The sequence below is a fragment of the Chiloscyllium plagiosum genome, unplaced genomic scaffold (genome assembly GCF_037043375.1).
Source record: "Chiloscyllium plagiosum isolate Xiang-an unplaced genomic scaffold, Cpla_swu_hap1 HiC_scaffold_11, whole genome shotgun sequence".
Lineage (NCBI taxonomy): Eukaryota > Metazoa > Chordata > Chondrichthyes > Orectolobiformes > Hemiscylliidae > Chiloscyllium > Chiloscyllium plagiosum.
Window position 1 is genome coordinate 49615017 of NW_028270149.1, and position 11262 is coordinate 49626278.

Genomic DNA, 11262 nt, shown 5'->3' on the forward strand with positions numbered 1-11262 from the left:
TGGTTGGTCAGGTTAAAAGTTCATCCCACTTGTGCTGCAGTGTAGAGCTCTGCAGCACGATCCTCCTAGATCTCTGCCATCTTGGATCCCCCATTATTGACAGTCTTAAAAGCCAATGACACAATCCAATGCTTTGGGGTTATAAGACTATTGAGGATTGGACAATTGAGAGGAGAACTGCCAAGCTACCAGCATCTACAGACTGCCTGAGAAATAGCTCTCTTAAAGGTACTTTTATTGATCAGTAACCCGTGAAGCAGAATCCCCAAGAAAAAGAAAAGAAAACAGAAATACAGAGAAGAACAGAAAGCTGCCTGTTTTTTGAGATAAGAAATTTTGTTTTGCAAATCTTAATTGGGAGTTTTATTGGACTAGTATTATAGAAGGGAAGCTAAAAGATAGGTTAGAAGAATGAGTTGTAAATAGTTGTTATTTAATTATTCACTGTTATACTTTTAAGTAATAAAGTTGTTAATTTTTACTTTAACTAGTACTTACTTAACTAGCCTATTGAATTTTCACAGATTACTGCATAGGATAAATCTTTTCTGTGTTGCTTGGTTAAATTGAGCAGGAGGATTTACCCCATGCCATAATAATTTTCTCTCCAGGTTGGTTTTGATGTCTTTTCTGTGTAAACTCCTTCCTCAGACAGGTACCTCTCAGAGAGCTCTTACTAACAGCCTACATCTGTTGGTCTTCTGGCAGTTCTCTTTGCTACTCTGGCTAACTGTTCAAAATGTCTGATATTTATACCCCAAAATATTGGACCGTTTCATTGTTTTTAATATTATCAAAATATTAAATTCAAACTTGATTGGAGTTTGATATCTTGGGGCATAATTTAAACTGATTGGCTGAATTTGAAATTTGCTTTTGTCTCATAGCAACCTGGCTACTGATAGCTGCTCAACCAAATGTTACATTGTAACCTTGTTAAGAACACTTTGTACAATGTCAAGTAGTTCTGCTAGCTTTTCAACTCTCTTAAATGTACAGTACACCTACATCTTCATAACAAAATGGATATCAGCACTTGCTATGGCTCCGACTCACCAGAACCCTCTCCACTTCCTCTTCCATGTCCCCAACCCTGTCTGCCTCTACTATTGCCAGTTGCCTACTCTGTCAATGACCTTGTAAATGGGAGCATGAGCTGTGTCTACAGAGAACTTATCGTTAAGCACAAGTACCCAGAATATTTAGATCTCCGTTGTTTGCAGACTCTTAATTTGAGTTCTGCTTTGTTTCCAGAGGATTATGCCAAGTTGTGGGACTTACTTTTGTAATCCCTTAATAATCCTTAAATTATGTGTCAGTCAGCTCAAGCAGAACACTCTGCAACTCAAATTGGTCATAGCTGTTTCTAGCCACACCTGTCATCATGGCTCAATGCTCCCCTTTTTTCAGATAAGAGAATGGAATGGATGAAAGTGATGAAAGAAAGAAGTACATTTCATTAAAGAGTTAAAAATTAAGTCTCTAAAAGGCAGAATAAAAGTTTCCTTGCTGTGGCGATCCCTTTCCCATAGTATTTTGTTTCATATTCAAGAACACTACAGAGAGAACTGAAAAGCAGTAGAATCTTTCCTGCAGTGAATCCATCAATACATATGACTTCCACTGTTTTTATATATAGATTATATATGTATATGACATCAATTACATGGAACTTCATGGCAGCATGTCAGAGGATAGCTGTGTACTATATTGGTATTTCTAAATTGCATCCACCCAGCAATTGAAACAATACACTTAGAGACACCTAGAAAGAACAGTAAATGTAGAGGCATCATTTTCTCTCTCTTCAAAGCGTTTAGCATCTGACATTTTGTTCATAAACGTTTCTCCTTTTGAGATCTGCATGAATGATATAGGAGAAAGTATTTCTTGTCTTGTATAGGAATAAGTGAACATTTTTGGAAGATCAGGTTTAACATGTTAAAACTATTACAAGTACCCTTGACCAAATTTTACAAAATAATAATATTAATTATTAATCTACATTTCAGAGATTTCAAATGTCTCTGTTTTATTTAAATTCACATGGGGTGCGGGGTAAGAGGGAGATATTTCTGTTGTGTTTTTACTTTTCTTGTCCACTGGTCTCTCAGGTAACCTCATGCCAGATCCCTGTCACTCGTACTGTAACCAGCCTGCATAGTAAGACATTTATTTTACCTCTGGAGTAAACCAAGCCAGATATGAGGGCATGACAAATTGTGTATGCTGTAATTCCTAAGTCAATTTTGCTTTCTGTTGAACGTATTCTTTCTGGTACGTTTAGCTGCTTTTTGACAAAAGCCAAAGCGGCATAGTAGGTTTGTACTTTTTAGTTCTGAGTTACAATCTGAGTGAATGGTTCTAGGCTAACTTCTGAGAAACACAAAGTAAAATGCTGTCATTAGTTTCACAGGACCTTCAGGAGAAATGATTTGCTAAATCTGTTTAATAGGATGAGAATTAGATATGTAATAAACACAGATAAATTGAATTCAAAAATGTTATTGCATCAATTGCAGAAAAGTCACATTTCTGGCTTAAGTTCTCCTTGAAGAAATGTTCCTTTAAGTAATTTTGTATGTTCCACATGCAGATGGAACAAAACCACCCTGAATTCAGCAATTTTCAACACAGTGCCCGATCTCCCTCTGAAGTTACTAGAGAGCAAAAATCTCTCCCTCATGCAATCAGGATATTGTTCCTATTAAGGCGCATTACAAAAAAGACTTTAACCAGTGCCTAACTCATCCCGCACCTAGCTTGGCAGGATTGTGTGTCATTGAGTCATACAGCATGGAAAGAGATCCTTCAGTCTAACTCATCCATGCCAACCAAATTTCCCAAACTAAACTAGTCCTACACAGTTGCGTTTGGTCCAGGCAATCTTTCCTATTTGTGTATCTGTCTAAATATCTTTTAAATGTTGTAACTGTACCTGCATTGACCACTTCCTCTGGCAGTTTGATCCATATACAAACGACTCTCTGTGTGAAAACATTGCTCCTCAGGTCCCTTTTAAATCTTTCTCCTTTCACTTTAAACATATACCCCCTAGTTTTGAACTCCCCCACCCTAGGGAAAGGACCTTTGCTATTGACCTTATCTGTGCCCCTCATGATGTTTTACGCCTCTGTAAGGTCACCCTTCGATCTCCTATGCTCAAGTGAAAAAAGTCCCAACCTACCGAGCCCCTCCTTATAAACTCAAGCCCTCACATCCCAATTCTCTACATCCAATCCTTATTATAGCTGGGAGCTTTCAATACTTAGCAGAGTGTCTAAAAAGAGATTGTGTTCTTATTACAGAACACAGAACTGCAGAGCACATGAACGGGCCCTTCAGCCTGCCATATCTTTGCCAACCATGATGCCACTCTGAATAAATCCTATCTGCCTATACATGGTCTGTATCCTTTGATTCTCTGCCTGTTCATGTGTCTTTTGTAAATATAATTTAATATAAACACTCCAATTTGGTTGTAATATATAACGATGTACACAAATACTAGATCTTTATGCATCTGCTTTGTCAATAAAATAAACCCTCTCATTTCAGTTGCTATATAGAATGCAATTCTCTCTGTTTGACTTGTATTAAATTTCAAAAGGGTGGACTTACTAATCAGAGCATTATTGATTGATGCATCAGCTAATAAAGCCAGCAACAGCACCACGGAAAATTGCTGAGCTATAAGAGCTATTCACATCCCACAGGCCATATGTACAGTGAATGGAGATCCTGTATACAAATAATTGTCAGTAATGGTATTGTTTCAGCCTCTGACCTAAATGTGTGTGCAGTAAGTTTTTGATTGATACATGGGATCTCTCTCATCAGCTTACATTCATATAAAATATATGCTATTCATCATAGCAATATCATGGCCTTAGGTAATATTATGCATATTTTATCAAGTATAAATAAATATCTCTTTACATGTTTCTCTGTTCGCAGTTCCTGCCAGACCTGCTGAGTTTCTCCAAAATTCCCTGTTTGTTAATTAAATATTTTGTTGACAAGTTTCTTATTTCTCATTATTAAAAACTAAAAATCAATGTGTTGAATCCAATTTGCACACCCATTTACATGCCCAGTGATGTAGATCTGCAGCATGACCAAGCCACATGACAAAGGTAGATTCATAATTTTGGTTTGAAATGTTTATTCCCTAATGCTGTTTGTTTTAGTATTGTGACCAGAAAGACATTGCGATGATCAGAAACAGAGGGAAGGTAAGATATGGGATTGATGACGAATGACAAATTGAGGCTGCACTCACTGCATTCAGTTAAATGTGTGACCATGGAACAATTTGTGAGAAATTGTAAGTGTTAGTGGTCTACTCTCTCTCTATTAAACTTTGTGATGGAATGTGATATATTACTGGAAGGGCTAGGATTTAATATCTGTCGCTACTTGTTCTTGTGAAATTAGACTATTTTATGAAAGTTCCATTTTTACTTGCTTATCATGATATATTGGGAACTCAAGGGTTAAAAACCCACTACTAAAGGACTCACTGCAGTATCTGGAGCCATACATGTGGATTTCACTTTCAGCCTCAGGCAAAGGTGTTTGCCCTCCTTGGACAAGACTGATAGCCTTGGTCATACCTTATTAACTGCCTCCTGTTCCCATTATCATCCTTCCCCTACCTATTAACATGGGCATGTGAAACCAACAATAAGAACAAAGCAAAATCCTTCTGTATGAAGCCTTATCCATTAACATAAGATTATGAAGAATACGCTAACCAGTTCCTGTAAACTATTCGCTATTTGTCACAGGAAGCCAGCAATCACCAGGTATTGTAAAATTGTAATTACCTGTCTTAGACAACGTAACAGCAATCAGCCATGTGACTTGTAGACCTCCATATTATTCCTATAAAATATACTGCCTTCGTGTGTAGAGCAGAGATTCATCGAGGGGTGCCACCACAAGAAGGCTATGAGACTCCTTTGTTGTGAGCCAGAATCTCTCGCCGGCGATCCAGAAATAAAACATCTACTTTTGAACTGAAATTTGTGTAGTCCAGATATGAGAGTAAAACTTCCACAACAATATTCCACTGTTTTGATCAAATATATAAGTTAGAAAAGTAAAACACTGTAAAACATATATACAGGTTATAAACTAACATTGAGAACTAACACAGGGTAAATATGAAGGAGCGACACTCCGAGAGCTAGTGTGCTTCCAATTAAACCTGTTGGACTATAACCTGGTGTTGTGTGATTTTTAACTTTGTACACCCCAGTCCAACACCGGCATCTCCAAATCAAGGTAAATATGGATTGACAGACAAACTATAGCCCAACATGATATTAACTGCAAGTTAAATGGCAGATAAAACCATAAAACCATAAGACATAGGGGCAGAAAATAGGCCATTCAGCCCGCTCTGCTATTCAATCATGGCTGATAAGTTTTTTCAATGCCATTCTCGTGCTTTCTCTCTGTAATCTTTGATCCCCTTCATAACCAAGAACCTATCAATCTCTGTTTTAAATACATTCAATGACCTGGCCTCCACAACCTTCTGTGGCAGTGAATTCCATAGATTCATCACTCTCTAGATAAAGAAGTTTCTCCTTATCCCTGTTCTCAAGGATCTGTCCCTTACTCGAAGGCTGTGCCCTATGGTCCTAGTGATCCCCCCCCCCTCCCAAAAAAACCTTCTAATCTCCATTGAGTATAGTCTCAGAGACCTTAAACATTCCTCTGTTTTAAGCCTTTCATTGCTGGGATCATTCTTGTGAACCTCCTCTGTGCCTGCTCCAGGGCTAGTACGTCCTTCCTAAGGTATGTAACCTAAAATTGCTCACAATACTCGAAATGTGGTCTGACCAGAGTATAATAAAACCTCAGAAGTATATCCCTGCATTTACATTCTAACCAAGAAAGATGCCACAACTTTCTCAGTAACTCATCCAGATGAAAGTGATCTTTATGATTCATAAAAGCATCTTAAATCTCTGTCTCCCACATGAGGAATTTCAGCCACTTTCTCTCAGTGATAATAGGATCGCCAGCTGACAGAAGCTCTAGTCCAGCTGAATCCTATGTCTACAATATTCATCAAATATGTATGCAATCCATATCTCCCACAGATCTGCTCCCATACCTAATCATTTTTCTAGTTGATCTGACCTATTTCTGAGACTGGATTACACTATTTCAAAAAGGTTATACTCTGGTATATAAAACATGAACAGTCCCCAGCTTCTGAACCACACTGTGGCTAAGCATTGTTCACTGGACTGCTACTCAGTTGCTTCTCCCAAGATTGCTTCTCACTGTGCTTCACAACACTGCATTCTCTGCAATATCTACTGACTGGCCCAGCTCCTGCTCTCCAGCTGCTATGAGCAGGATCTTACTGCCCACTGTGTGCCTGATGCAAGAGTAAAGCTTTCAGGAGGGTAAGATTGTGCAATTTGCAACAGACTATAACAAAACTTGACAAACGCTCTGAATCTACAATGTCACAAATGTGGCTCGACAGACACTCAAACACAGTTGATAGTGAAGGTGAACATACATTTACAAAGTGGAAACTTATTTATAGTCAAGTGTCACCCATGTCACCTATGTGCTCTCAGAAGGCTTTCTGCTTTCTGCTCCCCCACACTGTCTCAGTGCATTTCCGTGTTCTGCAGCAGATTTGGAAGGACCCTGCCTAACAGTGGAGCTATTGACTTTGACCATTCGTTTGAGTGACTTTGGGAATGTTTTTATCTAGAGGTCCCAGACGTGTACCCAACTCATGTTGAATTCCACAGAGTGCAGAGGGGCAGGTGAGGTGGAAGGCTCAGCTACCTCCAAGTCTCCTCATCATCAAAATCACCAAATCATAAAGGTCTACAGTACAGAAAAAGTCCCTTTGGCCCATTGAGTGCATGTGTTAAAAAACAGCCACCTAACAATTCCAAACCCATTTTCCAGCACATGGTCCAAAGCCTTGTATGCTTTGGCACCACAAAGGTACATCTAAATGCTTCTTAAGTGATACGAGAGTTTCTTCCTCCACTGCCCTTACAAGCAATGAGTTCCTGATCCCCCCTCTGGATTAAAACAATTCCTTCTATAGATTGTAACTTATGTTTTTTTCTTCTGCTATGGTTTTTGATCTGATAAGCCAGTGACACTCACCTCTGTATCAAATTTCAAATTTGTGAGTTATCTATTGACTTAAGCAGTTTCCGTCAAACTTGAGACAATTGCATTACCAATTTTCCCTAAGAATGCGTTGAATGTGTTTTCTCATGCTGGTAATTCTACTGGATTAACATCTTCGTAGGAGTAGCCGTTTAATTATTTGCTCCTCTGAAACTGCATCCTACTTCTGCAAATCTTCTGGAAGTGACCAATAATTTTACAAATTTGCTTGGCATTATTTGTCTTGGCTAGACATTACTCACGCCCATGAGGCTTTTTTGTTCCACAGTGCTGACACTGGTTCTTTGTATCTGCTATTCGGCCCATTGTTGTGTCGACTCTTCATGTGTGATTTGAGGTCATCACACCTTATAACACAGATTGAATCTGTGGCTGTCCTGTAATAAGATTTTCCATCCCACCTTAGGATTTCTTTGTGATTCTTCCTGGCTTCTGCTTTTAGCATATTCTGAATAGCTTTCTCCAAAGTCAAATCTTCCTTGGAATGTAAAAAAAATAATCAATATTTCCAACAACATTTCTGTCTCCTATAGTTTCTGATTTCAATGTTCATTCTTATAGTTTTCCACTAATCTGTATGCAAAGCTGTGAATTACAAATAATGCAAATGCTAACTGCTCTCATTAGTGAGGATCTCTTCGGCTTTTAATATTCCCCACACAGGATCTTTGCAAACATTATTGATGGATCCAGCCACAGTAGAGGTCACTGTTGCTGCCATGAAATGGAGGAGCAGCCGATGTGCCAGCAAGCCCAGGACAAGCAGCAACCTCCAGTGGATACCACTCAGCCTTCACACGAAGAGATTTCAGTGCAAAGTCCCCTCTTGAGGGCTGGAATCCTTTGTCCTCAATGCTATTACTTGTGGGTGAGCAATGCCACGATGAGTGCAGTCACACAGGCAGTAGGATTCAACAACATAGCTGGTCTCTCTTAATTATAGGGCATTACAGACTGCACACATGTAACATTAGAAGGTCTATATTTGCAATGCAGCTAGGTTCATCAACAGAAGAAGAATATTCCATTAATGTGCAAGTCATCTGTGTTATCATTACATTGGGTCACTTCTTCGAAATGCACGGCAGGTACACAGGGTGCTGCCATGATACCAATATCCTTGAGAATTGTAATGTTCCTGCTATATTTGAGGATCCAAATGTCTTACAAGAATAGTTGCTTGGGGATAAGGGCTACCTTTTGCAACTATAGCTGATTTTCTGTTATGCAATCGCTTGAATTAGGCAGAGGAGACCACGCAGTGAACTGTGAAAACAGTAGACTAAACTGAGTGTATTACAAGTGAATTGCTACTTCACCTGGAAGGTGTGTTTGGGTGAGGATGGTGAGGAGAGGGAGGGTAAATAGGCGGGTATTATACCTGCTCTGAATGCATGGGAAGGTGCCCTAGGTTTGGGAGGAGATGCTGGGAATGGGGGCCTGCAGAACTTCCGAAGCAGAGGCTGGTTGGGGTGGTAATTGAGGACCAGAGGACTCTAAGATTCATGCCTGAGAGAAAGGAAGCGTGAGGACAGAGGTGCAGGAGATTCATTGAATTGTTTTTGTTTCAAATCTCCATTATCCTCAGTTCTTCATTGAAGAAATGTGAACGTTAGAAATCTGAAACAAACAAAAACAGAAATTACTGCAGAAACTCAGTAGGTTTAGCAGCATATGTGGAGAAAAAGCAAGTTAACATTTCAAGTCCAGTCGCCCTTTTTGAGAACTGAAAGCAGCTGAGAAATAATGATATGCTGTTGACAGGTTTGGAGAGTGAGAAGAATAGGTGGAGACAGTGTCTGAAAGAAAAAAGAAAGCAAAAAGGGAAGCAGACAAGGGATTGTTGAGAGTAATTGTGGGAGTTGGCCATGACCAGATGTGGCACAAGATGTCTGCCTTTGGATTTTTAGTTAGCATAACTATTGCAGAGAAGATTTTTAGCTGCAGTAACAGAATTAGCATTTTTAGTTCAGCATTAGAGTGAGATCATAAATTAGGATAGTGGCAGCTTTGAGAATAAGATAAACCCAAGGTAACAGACAGAACAAATAAATCTTACAAATTAAAATGCAGGAAGGTTTGTACAAACTTAAAGTGGCAAACTTATTTTTTGGAACAGAAAAGCCAGAGTTTGTAGTTTAGCAAGAATTAGAAGAAAAGTATGGTCCCATAATAACAGAGGTAATTAATTCTTACATCCAAAAGATCAAGGAGGGGAAGAATAGAGATAGTGCATAAAATCTTAGGAATTCTGACAAGATTCTTGAGCTGGGAAAGTGATTGAGTTTCAGTCTTATTAATGGAATTTGAATAGATGTTGTCTTATCAAGTAACATAGTTTCTGTAGAAATATTTTACAGTAGACACAGCAATTTTTGTTTTAGAAGCAATCTCCTATTTAAAACACAGTTGCGGACAGCATGTGAATAACGGAGTTATAATTGCAGCTACAAGATAGAGGGGCAGTGCTTGTTTGACATTCAAGATCAGGTGACACAGAAGCTGCTCACAACTTGTTAGCTAAAGAATTCTAACATTTGGTGTAACCATACAACTTTATGTTAGAACTGACATTATGACTTTTCATAGCAATTAGTAGGAATTAGCATCTTTTTGTCTCTCGTGTAATAACTGCAAAGATTGGAATGTAACTTAGTGGGATGTCGAGACTGGTTTTGATAAATACCCTTGCAGGAACTTTTTTCCCTCAGCAGGGGGACTAGAACAACAGAAAGGAATAAACAAAATAACTTCATAATTGCACCAATAGGCAAATAATTCAACAATGGAAGGGGGCAGAAACAACTGTGAAGCAGGGTCACTAATAAACAAGCACCACTTTGAACCTAATGAACAACTAAAAAAATCCAAATAGGCTTCTTTTAGTAGCTTGGTGGAACTTTAAAGTGCTTGATTTTCATTTCTATCAAAGGGCTTTGAATAGGTGCAATATGATAAGTATTTAATAAAGTAATGACAATAAAGTCCATTCTGTCATCAAATTTCTGTTTAACCATCTTACAGCAGGCAAAATAGAGGACATTATAAAAGGCAGCTGTTAGACAGAGAGTATGAGCAAGTTTATGATGCAGCGGGCAAATGCCTAGGAAGGGACATAACAGTCGGTGTTGGAATGTGGTCAATAAAATGTATTGTAAGAGCCCAAGGACAGGTGATAAGGAATCTGATATACATCATGAGGTCATGGAAGAAGCTCGGGTTCATCATTGATTGGGCCTTACAGTATTGGATATACAGATTAGGGGGTTGGAACAATGACATCAATGTTGCATGTAATTATTGCATAAAAAGGCATAAAAATCCTGTACTGTATTGGGACAAAGAGAGTGTAACAGACCTCTTCTCTGATCTGACCTTTTTATAAGAGGGCAACTGGGCTCCACGTGAAAGCCAGCTTCAGAGCAGTCTCTGGCCTCTCCCACATAAGATCAATTTGTGCTACTGAACACAGGACTCAAGAGTCCTCTTTGACAACTCTGCCTAACAGTAATCTAGGGAAGAAAAGGTGATAACGGGGACTGGGAATACTTGAAAATAGGTTGATTGTGTTGAGGGCAAAGCATACAGGCCAGGACCTGAGGTTGTGGGAGTAGGTAACAGACATGGACGGAAGTGTTCATACTCTGAAATTGTTAAATGCAGTGTTGGTCCTGAACACTGTAAAGTGCCTAGGTGGAAAATGAGATAGAAATAGTCATTTGGGCAAATGTGGATTAGTTAAAGCAAGTTCACATTGATTTGATAAGGGCAAATGGTGCTTAACTATAGAGGTATTTTTTGATAAGGTAACAGAGTCATAAAGTCAGAGAGATGTACAGCATAGAAACAGACCCTTCAGTCCAACTCGACATGCCAACTGGATATCTTAAATTAATCTAGTCCCATGTGGTGGCATTTAGCCCCTATCCCTCTAAACCCTTCCTATTCATGTACCCATCGAAATGCCTTTTAAACTATACCAACCTGCCACCACTTCGTCTGGCAGCTCATTCTTTACTCACACCACCCTCTGTGTGAAAAGGTTGCTCCTCAGGTCCCTCTTGGTTTTGGCAGTCC